This window comes from Cydia strobilella, chromosome 4, assembly GCF_947568885.1.
Source record: "Cydia strobilella chromosome 4, ilCydStro3.1, whole genome shotgun sequence".
In the NCBI taxonomy this organism is placed as follows: Eukaryota; Metazoa; Arthropoda; class Insecta; order Lepidoptera; family Tortricidae; genus Cydia; species Cydia strobilella.
The window spans coordinates 7,690,982-7,705,640 of NC_086044.1; positions in this window are offsets into that span (position 1 = coordinate 7,690,982).

The window sequence follows — 14,659 nt, forward strand, 5'->3', positions numbered from 1 at the left end:
ATTGATCCCTAGACAGTATTTTAACACTATGCATTTTGTTACTGATTTCAGATCAGGTAAATGAGTGTCGAAGAGTACTTTATACAATAAGAAATCTCCAGTTAGAGCAGGGTTTCTTAAAGTGGGGTCCACGGACCCCTTAGGGGTTCGTAGCATGTTTATCAGGGGTCCGCAGTAAGTCAAATACCTACTGTAAACATACTTATTAGGAAATTTTGTAATAAACTTGACGAAACCTAAGTGTAATGAAACTTATAAAAATAAATTTTAAAATATAAATAAGGGTTTTTATTATTTTTCTAAAATATATTTTAACCGGGGTCCGTGGAATTGTTTAAATTGTGAAAATGGTCCGTGATAGCAAAAAGTTTAAGAAACCCTGAGTTAGAGAATCTGCCTCCAACAGAAGATGCCCTACGTAAACATATTCTCCGTGCAGTTTACCAAGGAGGAGTTTGGGGAGTAGGTTTGGGGACAGATTATATCCTCTCAGCAACAGCTACCATGCCCTGCTGACTGGGGCTGGTCCAAACAAAATGGTTATTGGGAGCCCATATGGACAAGCCGACCTGCGGCGGCTGCTGCTTGTTTGGAGATTATTCGTTGCCGCTGCAAAACAAATGAGCAAGGAGGTGCAACTGCGTTAAAAAAACTAAAATGTACGGACCTATGTGCATGTAGTGGCAATTGCGAACAATAGATATCTAATTTTAACCCGCATTTTTGTCAAACATCTAACTATGCTAATTTTATCACATTTATAATAACTACTGGCAAATTTATAAAATGTAGGCGCGAAGGGATATCGTCCCATATAAAATTTGAATTTCGCGCCTTTTTCTGCTGACATGATTTGCTTGACCAACTATATATCACATCCAGAAGTAATTTATTAATGTAATCTACAACCAGAAGAATAACAACTTGTTAGAAATCATCTAAACATACTTAAAAATCCTAAAAGCTGCATACCGCTCTTACAACGCGGGTACGCCGTGCGACACAAAACATTTTTTTTAACAGAGTTATAAAAGAAAAATGTTTAACAAGTTTACTATTTTATATAGAAGGATAACTGGGCTATTTACAGGTATTTTTTTTCTAGAGCAAATCGCCATAGTTTTAATTTTGTAGAGGATTTTCGAAAAAAAAAGTGTAAAGAAAATTTTTGAATTTTCAATTTCTCGTATTTTTTGTATGGGTGAGTGAAAATTTAATCACAGAAATGAATTCTTCATCCTCGAATTATACGAAAAAGACACCAAACTTGATATATTTGCTAGATATATGCAGATATAAAGCTTAAGAGTGGGGCGCGCCGGAGGCACTTTCCCCCCCCTCCCCTGCCCACCTGCTGGGGGGAACCTCGTGGCAACCGGGCTAAATCAGCTCAGATCACCCCCAGGAACACCTGTTCCAAGCGGTTTGCTTTGTCTCAAAAATGCAAGGTCCCCTTAGAAAACGGGATCTAAGATCTCTAGCTATAGTAGGTATTGTTATCCCAAAGGGGTGAATTGTGTTGCTTCGATGGTTTCCGTTCGCCGGTGGTCAAACAGCGAGATTAGAAGCTGTACGTGTGTAACTTTAAAGTTAACTTAAACCACAACAATTTACACTATGGTTGCATTTTTTCAGATTCCCGATACATACAATACAACTTAAAGAGAAGTATTGTGCCAAATGGACTATGTTAGAAATTTAAAAAAAAGTAGTGTTTTTCAAAAGTTCTTCCCTTTTTCGGTCGTTCACAGGGATTGTTAAAGTATCTAATTATTATAAGGACCCTCGTTTAAATGGTTATAGTGGAACGTGTTTTATTTTGTAACCGTTACACAATAAAACACGTTAGGGATTATCCCAAATCTGCTCATAACATAAGTAATTGTATGTATCTAAATAATTATTAACCTTCATAGGTCGTGTTTAGTAGGTGTAATGTACTGTATTTACCTCAGTATATCATACGATGTAATGTATTTCCAACGATTCGCCAACACAAACATCACGCGGTACGTCCGGCTCTGCTCACCGCATAATATCGACTGACTGTAACTGTCAGTGACGTCGCCATGACGTAAGCGCTCGAAGCGTCAATACACTACATCCCTTCCTTTGTTTATTTTTCGAGAACTAAGTTAATCATAACAATACGTAATTACATACCCAACGTTCTATGAATGCGCTGGTACCATTGCCTTGGGTGGACATCTCCAAGACTCCGAGATCTATGACTTACCCCACTTGGGACTTTTGTAATCTTCAACTTCTCTACTGTATTGTCGATAGCTCCTGTAAGTCTGATACCTGAATCCCTTTTCCTTTCCCCCTTTTTCCGTATAGTCTAAGTGCTTATACTTAATCCCCTTGTTTTTATAATCGTCAAAATCGTTCCTAAAATGTTCGTGTATGGATAGTGGACTACATCATCGGGTAATGCCTAACAAAACAATCCGTAGCCAACTCAGTCTGTGATAATTAACTTACTTAGGTACTGAGTTTATTATCTGTATTAATTATGAAATGATTTCATGAAGCTCCAACTGCTCCAAGAGTTAGTAGTTTCCCTCTAGAAACCTCTCATCTAAGTCACTGCATGAGCTAATGAGCTTATCATTTGGGAGTGGTCTGTGTGGAAATACTATGATGCAAGGCCTTTAATTTTTCTTCGCCTAGTTGTCCAAAACAGTTCTACCAAATAAAACTGTGGCCCCAATTATTTATATTTGATTAGCTAGACAATAAGAGATTCTTCAATTTTGGTGACAATGACGGTTCATTTTTTTTCTATAACCCATGACGATTGAATGCTGACATGATGATCATGTTTTAGTTTATCTCTGGTCCGTTTGTTATTTATTTACATTTCCTATTGTTAAATTTAATTTTTATACACCTTGTGTAGCTTTCTACGACCCGAAAGTGACTTAACGAATCCTACTTGAGTACTCGATAATGGCTCACTATCTTTTCAACTTTCAATACTGTATAAGTGTACTTACAGGTTACAATGCCACTTAAGCTATAAGCTACACTGCCAACCTAAACCAAGTTGTGCTTATATACAATGCATTATTATTAATACAATATACAGAACTCCAACCAACTTTGACAAGGTAGGGTTGTGGACTAAACAGTATAATTACAAAATTCAAAAGTTCATTTTTTCAAGTGGGCCTCAAGACTTGGAAGTTTTTTATAAGAAAGGCAGGCAGGCAAGGTCACTCTTATACTTCTGTGTAAGTAAGTGGCCTTACAGGACTCCATTTACGCTTCTAGTTTTTATATGCATTTAATTATGTTGAAATTCTCCTTTTCTAACTGCATGTTTTAACTTCTGACACAATTAACAGTCTTACAGAAGCGAATGACAAATCATCCGAATAAAAAGATCTAATTATGCTTACACTAATAATATGAGATATTATAACCACATTACAAGATACACAGTACCCACAGTGCAGTGTAATTACCTTGCTACTTTCATCTTTATAGTGAATACAGAACGGAGCTACGGAGCTGTATCTTTTCTTTCAGTGCTACGGATTAGCTATTTAAATTCCAAATTCCTTGTCTCAGAAAATCAAGAACCCATATGTGATTGTTTGTAGCACATCTCTTTTTTTTTTTATACATAGAATTAATAATTAATTGACAATCATCAGTATCACTTAGATCAATCTAACATTGATTCTGGTAAAATTCATGTTTACCTTTTTTATTTTGAAACGTGATTGTTTAGTTACATACGCTTTGTGCACGTACATTTTCTGTTTACTTTATTATGTGCAACATTTATACAAATTCATGAAGATAAGCTTCCTATGCAATTTGTGCTGAGTCAGTGATACAGCATGTTATACATTAAATATTGAACCAACATTAGTTTTATTTTTATTATCACTTTCAGAAGGTCAATGATAATTGCTAGCTTGTGCAATTTTCTGTGTATGTTCAAATAACATGTATACCTACATTTTAGACCAATAAAATCTTATTTTATAATATTTATTTATTGTAATCTTATATTTTATACACAAGATGCTTTATAAATCGGTTTTCAAATGTATGAGTCCCGTCCATTAACTACGAGTTATATACATAATATCTATAGACCTGCAAATGTGTTTATGTGGATATATATATCTACAATACAACGCAACGTCCATCAATCGAGAGCAAATTCGTTAGATACTTGTGGTAATGTGAAACCAGGCAGTTGCTTATTCATTACCCATATTACATACCTATATATGATAATGACTGCACTGTTCGCTATGTTCTTTGTACATACATATAAATATATTGTACATGGTATCGTGTGGTATCGTTCACCACTAAAATGGACTTCATGTTTTCTCTAGAATTCTTTATTTTCCCGCATGTAGTCTAGTATGCGCGTGCAGACGGTTAAAACTACGAACTACATACATACGTAAGCTAGCTGCATAGCTTAATTATTTAGTTTTTATTTTATTTATTAGTTGGATTTATTTTTATGGCTATCTACTTAAATTTAAACATATATTCACATTTTCAACCTTTGACATACCAACTCGTAGGTAGAATATGCCTATGGAAGATATCGGACGTAGGTTTAATAATAAAACATTCAATGCTTATTATTTCATAATTTTTTTTTATAGTAGCCGTGTGACATGTGACGTTTGGTCTGAAGTCACAATGTTATTTTAATATCACTGGTACTTATTTACAAGTATCCATTTAAGTACCGTAGTTGTGTAATGAAACGTTCACAATTTAGTTTTTTGCTATACACTGTATTCAAAAGTTGACCGAAGCGTCAGCGAAGGTCTCCGTTTTAACTTGAGCCAAATGCTTTCGTTTCTCCTCTACAGGTCACAATTTTCGACCGATTATCATGAAATTTTGTGACCAGATTAAATATATTTTTTCCGATCCAGGTTTTGGTAATTTTTCAAACTGCGTAGATTGGCATTAATTAACTAGTGCCAATAGCGTCCATGGCGCTTAAGACCCTTGTGAGTTCACTATGATAATGACAATGACTCAACGAACCAAGTGTTTCACACATAGCCAGCGCATAGCGTAACTAATTATAGTGATTATTATGAATTTGCTAAATAATCACGACTTCACGCAGACACCTTCATCCCTTCCTTTTCAAATGAATGCAGTGTCCATGTAAAGTTCTGCGAATTTCGTTTAAATCTTCGAAGCTTATTAGCTATGTAATATAAACGTCACGAATGACCAGTAAGTGTTTTCCTGCAACCGTTTTTTTTTTATATAATTATTGGATGTCGCTGACTAGCAGCCAAGTTAAAGTATTTGCAATTGATATCCACTAGATTATGGAATAAGCTTACTTAACTCATTGTTTAATTAATTTATATCTTTATATCGGCAATACTCCTTTTTTTATTACATATTACTGTATTAGGTAGCTGTTTGATTAGCTAACCTCATTTAACACTTTAAACTCTCGCGTTTTGTACACATAATTAATGTCTATACCGGGTCTAACGCGATTAAATTTCATTATTTTACCTTTTTTCCGACGTTTCAACTAGGTTGCACTAGCTGTGGTCACGGAAGACTGACGTCCCAGCAAATGTCAATTGAGATTTGAGATATTGGTAAACAACACTAAACTACCCGACATTAGTTTATATAAATGTTCGGGGTAGACAAATAAATTTTACCTCACCTCATTTATTTAAAAATTTAATCAAAAGTATACTGACTACTAGAATGTAGACTATCCAGTTTTTTTATCAGTATAACTGGATGGATGGTCATGCCAGTACCTCAAAATCAAATCTATAAATAAGCCAGATACATTTTACTTTATTTGCGTTCGCTGATAATTTATTATATCTGCACAGTTCACTTATTATTGTTTTTTTTTAAATATATATATAATTTCGTTTGGATTATAACTTTACCCCGCTCTTGAGGTCTTCAAACGATTTCTTGCGTCATATTAGAAACGCTTTATTGGATGACCTATTACAGGGTATACCCATTTATTTTAATACAACGTGTGACCTTGCTGTCAACTGTATGACGATATAATACAACATCAATGTATTAAACAAGAGGCCGTACTATAGTACGATGCCGATTTAATGAACCTGTCGATTGACATCAATTTTGCTATACACAGCATGACTATTTAGTCCTGGCTTTAAAACCTGGTGTTTTCAGTCTATATTTATATTATTTAATGAGCAGACAAAAGATATGCCTATTTGCATTGACCGATTTAGTAATCAGATTTTAATATACACGTGACAGTTTAATGTCTAGGATCGGGAACCTGCTAGGGTACTAAGCACCTATGTCAATTTAATGAACAAATCAATTCATCTGTATTAACCGATTTTGTAATCAGATTTGTTATTTCCGTGACAATTTAATGCACAGGTACGGGAACCTGCTATCTCAATTTAATGGTCAGATCAGTTTATCTGTTCTAACTGATTTTATTGTCAGATTTGTTATTTACGTGACAATATAATGTCCAGATACGGTAACCCGCTATCTTAATTTAATGGCCAGATTAATCTATCTGTCTTAACTGATTTTGTTATCAGATTTGTTGTTCACGTGACAATTTAATGTCAGGTCTGGTAACCCGCTATGTTAATTTCATGACCAGATCAAATTATCTGTCGTGACTGATTTTGTAATCAGATTGGTTATTTAATGTCCAGGTTCGGTAACCCGCCATGTCAATTTCATGACCAGATCAAATTATCTGTCGTAACTGATTTTGTAATCAGATTGGTTATTAACGTGACAATTTAATGTCCAGGTTCGGTAACCCGCCATGTCAATTTCATGACCAGATCAAATTATCTGTCGTAACTGATTTTATCGTAACTGTTATTTGCGTGACAATTTAATGTCCAGATTCGGTAATCTGCTAGCTGCAGCTGTGTTATGTCTATTTAATTACCAGATAAAGTTATCTGCTATGATTTTATAAATCATGACAATTTAATGTCCAGATTCGGTAATCTGCTAGCTACAGCTGTTACATGTCAATCTAATAGCAGCGTTTTACCTTACAATAAAACGCTTAGAAGCTTAATGACCAGATAAATCTATCTGCTATGTTTTCATAAATCGGTTTCATTATGCCATCCATAATGTTACGTGTGCCAATTTAATGTCCAGATTCTGTAATCTGCTGTTTCAAAATAATCAAGTCACTTGGGCTCCTGATTGGGAATCACCTTACATATTCACATTACTCGTAGCAAAGTAAATATTTTCTTCCTCTCACTACAATAATATTTAAATAAACCAACTATGTATTACATTTGCATCACACAATTGCGTTCTGATGGAACTAAGTTGCAATAATAAAGCTCCAGTGTGAACATGTCAACCATGAATGTAGTGTCATTGTACCTACCTACCTACATTTAAAAGTGGAAGTCAACATGCAATTATTTGCAGTGTTGATGCCTGGCAGGCTATAAGCTTTAAACAGTGCTATTAACACTGGCTGCCTCCGAGATGATTTTTTTATTTGTAGGTAGATCTAATTGTTGTTAGTCGCACATCCAACTTTAAAGCCTACAATTATAATTGTAACGTTCAACGCTTCAAAGATCATATTGCTAGATGGCGTTACCGAATGGAAATATTGTTTTCTTTGTTTTTTAGAAGTGAGTGTGAAAGGTGTACCACCAGTGCGTACTCTCACATCACTTGTTTGAAACAGTGGATTCGATTTTAAACCAATTTTTTGCACACTGACAAAACTTGATAATTAATCGAGATCGACTGACCTGTCTTCCCTTTCCTCTTTTCTTGTTTTCCTCGTCGCCACATGTAATGTACTGTATTTACCTCAGTATATCATACGATGTAATGTATTTCCAACGATTCGCCAACACAAACATCACGCGGTACGTCCGGCTCTGCTCACCGCATAATATCGACTGACTGTAACTGTCAGTGACGTCGCCATGACGTAAGCGCTCGAAGCGTCAATACACTACAGTAGGTACACTAAAATGTCATGACTGACAGGCCCTGGGTTCAACAACCGTATTGCTTTACAAATTTCCGAGTATTTGGGTCATAATAAGATATACATAAATACGATACATCCATATATATGATCGCAAAATATAACCCCTCATCGGCAAGCTTTGATTTGTTTTTTCAGTTGGTTCAACAGTTAGCAAAAACAAATTAATCTCTAATCTATAAAGATATTAGGTACCTACCTACTTTAATTAAACTCTTTAAAACAATAAAAAAAGATTAAAAGTAGTAAACGAAAAAAGTTATATGTACCTACCTAGTTAAGTACCACTTTTTATTACCTACCTACCCTTTTTATAACCGTAACTAATAATCAACCTATGTTTATTTTGGTAGGCACCTCACCTACATCTTAATATTTAAATTAAATCATAGTAATTAGACTAGATCCACGAGACGTTATTACGAGTAGGCTATAGAGAGTTCTGTCGTCCTACGCTGTATGAGTTCTGAAACATTTACTGATGTGCAATAAAAAAAAAATTATACATAAATGTTAACACGGTTTTTAAAAGCGGCGACAATGTAGTTAGGGTATATCTAATCTATTTATCTCCTTTTTTTACTTTATGCATCCTCCCTAGACACGTATATGAGACAAAGGCGTAAATAACTTTTTGAGTTGACAAATATAAATATTGCGAATTATAACATAACTGAGTTGAAAATTACGAGATATCTAGATTTTTAACGTAGCTCGCGTAGGGCTTACCATTATTAACCTCCTTACGTGCACAGGCTTCCTATTACCCTTGTATATTTTGACGTAAGGTACCTATTAGGATGATTCCATTTGATATAATTTTCCAGGTTTATGATTTCTATATGTAGGAATTTCCTTTCGGTATGATTTAACTAAAGAGCTTTAATTTTGATATACCCACAGGGCTCTTCTATTGCTAGATCATCCATCTTCCATAAAACAAGTAGCCATTAATGCCGACAGTATCACATTTTCTAGCCTCGGCAGTGAAGAGCACCATATCAGAGATAGCGGAGCGACCTAAACCTTTGGGCGCGGCGATATAAATATTAACACTGGAATCCGGTTGTTACGACATTTCCATGTTACCTCTTGTTATTGAATTACGTGTTACATTGACGCCCTTTTCTGAGAAGCACGCATCCGTAGAACTCGATTCCCGCCATTTGTCTTTTCATTTAAGAGTCCCCGGCAAGCTCGGTCGAATTGCACCTTCCCATACAAACGTAGTTCCGCTCTCATTTTAAAACTACGTGTTGGATTGTAATGAAAATACAATCATGAAAATACAAACATGTAAATTGCACATACACATGGGGAAATTAGTTTATATAGCTTCAGTTTATAAAACAAACGAAATAGAGCAAAAAAACAAGTTTTGTATGAAAAACTTAAATTCGCTGTTTTTTTTAAACTATGGTATCTGAAGCTACATAAACTAATTACAGACATAGATATACCTTATCCTATTGTAAGTACAAAGTTTCAGAGCAATCTAGCTAGTCGTTTTAAAATGAGAGCGGAACTACGTTTGTATGGAGAACCGAGCTTGCCGGGGACCCTTAAGACATCAATAAATATCGCGAGGTGCAAATGAAGGACAATCAGAGAGAGAGCATTCGCAAAAACCGGCCAAGTGCTAGTCGGACTCGCGCACGAAAGGTTCCGTACCATTACGTAAATAAAACCGGCCAAGTGCGAGTCGGACTCGCCCACGAAGGGTTCCGTACCATTACGTAAAAAACGGCAAAAAAAATCACGTTTGTTGTATGGGAGCCCGACTTAAATCTTTTTTTAACCGACTTCAAGATTTCAAAGGAGGAGGTTCTCAATTCGGTTGTATGTTTTTTTTTTATGTTTGTTACTCCATAACTCCGTCATTTCGGGACCAATTATGAAAATTCTTTTTTTGATTGTAAGTATATACATACAGATTGGTCCCGTTTTTGTCAAAAAGCAGTTCTGATGATGGGATCCATGAGGAATCGAGGGAACTCCTCAAATGTTAAAGGCATACATATATTGATTTTAGTATTTTCATCAATGAATCAAGCAATAACATTTAAAAAAGTGACATTTGATGAAGTGGAACTGCTGATGATGATCAGAACGGAACTCTTCAATGACGCATAGTTCACGTTTGGCGATTTGTCCTCTTCGTTATGTTTGTTAAGCAAGTTAGGTTTTCAAGAAACATTTTTGTCAAGCTCGAGTTCTGATGATGGGATCCATGAGGAATCGAGGGAACTCCTCAAATGTGAAAGGCATACATATAGTGATTTTTGTATTTTTATCAACAAATCCAGCATTTCCATTTTAAAAAGTGACATTTGATGAAGTGGAACTGCTGATGATGATCAGAATGGAACTCTTTAATGACGCATAGTTTACGTTTAGCGATTTGTCCTCTTCTTTGTGTTTGTTAAGCAATTTAAGTTTTCAAGACATATTTTTGTCAAGCTCGAGTTCTGATGATGAGACCCACGAGGAACCGAGGGAACTCCTCAAATGTGAAAGGCATACATATAGTGATTTTTGTATTTTCAACAACAAATCCAGCATTTACATTTAAAAAAGTGACATTTGATAAAGTGGAACTGCTGATGATGATCAGAATGGAACTCTTCAATGACACATAGTTCACGTTTGTCGATTTGTTCTATTCCTTATGGACCCAGACCCAAACTTGGACCCGGACTCGGACCCGGACCCGGGTCTGGACATGGACCCCAACTCGGTCCCGGACCCGGACGGAACTCTGACCCAAACTTGGACCCGGACAGCTGGACACGGACCCGGACTCGGATCCGGACCCAGACCCGGACCCGGAAATGCTAGCGGAACAGAACTGCTATCAGAAAAGTCCCACTTAAATACTGATTTTATTCTGTTTTTAGTATTTGGTATTTGTTATTATGCAACAGAAATACATCCAGTGCCGGCCCGAGTCCTTGATCAGGGTAGAGCGAAATCGGGTTTTGGCGCCCTTCTTTGAAGCTTTTTATCCAAAAGCAAAACGAACCGTATTTTGGGCCCGCGTCATACTCGTGTCTTTTAAAACTTATTTTTTTTCTCATTATCCATTTTGGCGCCCCCCTTGTCATTCGGCACCTAGAGCGGCCGCTCCACTCGCTCTACTCTAGATCCGGCCCTGAATACATCATCTGTGAAAATTTCAACTGTCTAGCTATCAGGGTTCATGAGATACAGCCTGGTGACAGACGGACAGACAGACAGACGGACAGCGGAGTCTTAGTAATAGGGTCCCGTTTTTACCCTTTGGGTACGGAACCCCAAAATATAGATACATTTTCGTATTTGCGTGCTTGTTTATGTATTTTTATTCGGTACGTTCATGTAGAGCCAGTGTAGAGCTCATTCGTTCCATCAACATGTACTTGGGTCATTTCTAATGAGTTACCTAAAAATAAAAATAACCGGTATTTATACCACAAGTTCATGTTTATCTCAGATGACCTTCACCTTTCACTCCAATAGTAATAATAATACCAGTAATAGTAGTAGTAGTAATAGTCCAGTAGTAATAGTAGTGGTTGCGGAGCTCACACGAACAAAACATACTCTTTAAAAAAGTGCTTCTATAGCATAAATGACTGAATAATTACCTAATTATTCCAAGACAAGTCAAGTCAACTAACCAAATATTGTAGGTACTGCCTTACAAAGGCAGGATATGGAAAACATGAACCATTTGTACCTAAGACCTTTGTAAACCCATAACATTACTATACAATAAAATGAAATAAAACTATGAAAAAGGATTATATCGCGTATATTGAATTTATAATACATCCCGACGTTTCGAACCCTTTACTGCGTTCGTGATCAACGGGTGACTAAGCAAAAACTACAAAGTGCAAAAATACCCGCTGTAAAGGGTTCGAAACGTCGGGATGTATTATAAATTTAATATACGCGATATAATCCGATTTCATAGTTTTATTTCATGAGTAACTATCGCGGTAACCGAAGACAATATTATGCGATAAAATATTTTTGATTTTAAATTTTGATAAGCACTTAGGTGAACGCAATTAATATGGTTCATTGTGATAGTAACTTATGTTCAAACTATTAAGTTTGTAAACATCTATTACTACTATTGTTAAACAGTACTTACTGGTGCTGAATATATAATATACATATCTTAGATTGTTCGGTAATACTGATATACCTATATAATACCTGCTATTTAGATATTTATCAATGTAAAACAAACTTTGTTTAACCACATGTAAACCGTTCATTATTTCTTTATACTCGTATACCCATATGCATACAAGCGGATTACTCCATTTTTTATCATTGTTATAACAGCGTAAGTCATATTAGATGCCTCTATAGATTCCTTTCCTTGTTGATAGGATAAAGCAATTAATGAATATTCATGATATCTCGTATGAATACGTGGTCATGATGTGATCCGTAACGTAATCTGCGAAGCCCGTCCGCGACCTTACGATACGAGACGCGAGACGAGTGATTTTTATGGATTCCATTCCTCAATACGTTAAGTAATTTTTACCACACCAACTGGTAGGCCCTCTGATTGTTCAAAAACTAATGAGAAAGTTGCATTTTATTCACATGTGGGGCAAAGTAATCAGATGCAAATTTTGAGCTGTTTCCTTATGTTAGCTGGTAGAATTAACTTCTAAATGATCATTTTGAATGATACATTTTATATTACGGTCATTTGGATTTGATTTGGTTTGATTTTTTTGGTATTTCATAGTTAGTATTTTCCTCGCGTTGGTGTGGTGAACATTTTTGTGTTTCACTCGGAGGTAAAGTTTGTTTACACCTCGTGCCTTGAAACCATCGCAACGCTCAATATTCCACTTCTCGAAGCACTCGCTACGCTCGTGGTTCAATTTTGGAATCTTTCGCTTGCTTGGGTATCAATATTAGCACGAGCGGTTAAACAACAACTTAAAACAAATAACTATTACTTGACCGGAGATGTTGAAACTTTAATTAGTTTTAAGATTTGTTGTACTTAGTAACACTATATGGATCAAATGATTTTAAATAAATAATTGAATTGAATTGAAATGACAAAGAAGATTGGAATGGTAATATTATTTTAAATTATTCTTATCTTTTCCACAAGCGAACACGAATTATACATTCGGTCATAACTTTACAGAAATTGTTACTACCACGTTAAAAATAAAACTGAATATACATAAAGTGTTGAAAATATTGATGCAGGGTCGGTCTTTCTGTTTTAGGTAGATACCTACTATAATAGGCTTCATTTATACATCGACATCGTTTTAGTTTCAGATTATAGTTTTTCGGTTTATTGTTCTTTCCAACCTTAAATTTTTTGTTTCAGTTCTATTAGTCCTAATACTCGTACGATCCTATCCTAGCACACAAACTGATCTTGAATAACTTGGATTTGATTTAAATTATCGGACCCCATATTCCTATAATCTTTTCCATTCTCTGACCAAACGCACAATAAGAAACTAGTTCCAATATGAACTTTGGTAGGCTTTCAAATTATCGGGGAAGTTATAAATAAGTACTTTTAACGATTCAGTTTTATCTTATTCGTTTAATTGTATTTGCTGCACTTTTAACTTTAGACAAGGAAGAGAATGTACCTAAGTTCAGGGAAAACCACTCTGAGGCTCGTATCTTCTTTTTAGTTTTTTTCTGACGTAGGGACAGTACCAAAATGTATAAATAAAATTTACATACCTACGTTTAGGTAATCGGCTGAAAGAGGTGAAATCTTTGTCTTCGCCAAGTTACAGCGAGCGCTATTAGTATTATCAAAGAGGATATAATAAGATAGAGCGGTACTGTCATAGTAAATTTTGTAACCACTGTAAATTCACTGCCATCTATCGATATACTTTAAAACTAAAAATGAAGATTAAAAAAATACGTTAAAATGTATTTAAATATGGATAAATGATTTTTTTATTTGCATTAATTATTTTTATATGATTTTGACCCATATTCTTTCACTGGTATGCGTTAAAATTATAAATAACAAACGAAACCGTCAACGCCCTCTATACGAAAGTAGGCCAAAGCTAGTGGCGCCATCTGATCGAGAATCAAATTTTCGTGATTTTCGAGGCACGTTTTTTCCTTAGACTATCCATCTATTACGGAGTTATATCTACCTTTGGTATTACTCTTACCTCGTTATTCATAAAACTTCACTAGCCTCAATTCGTTATTTTTGTTTCATCCCTTTCTTATCAGGATGACAGATTAAGATTTAAGACAAACGATAAATACCAAATCGAGGCTTGTATTGCTTTTTACAATTTCGAAACCTTATTCACAAATTGTAACCGTCAGATTAAGAAAATGCGTACAACAAATTGTCAGATTAAGTAATAGCACAATTAAAGCTAATTAACCTGGACCTAAACAACCAAATCTACAATCTGCTTAACGATTTTTAACCCTCCACCCACCAACGGACCAACATAGACGGGTAAAAGTGTTAAAAGTAGACCCCCCGTATGGGTAGCAAGACTAGCAAGGTATCACTCGTATCTTAATCTAACGCTCGAGTAACTACAAAAATCCCCTCATGGGCTCCCCTATCATTGAAGACACTTAGATAATTTTCGTTAT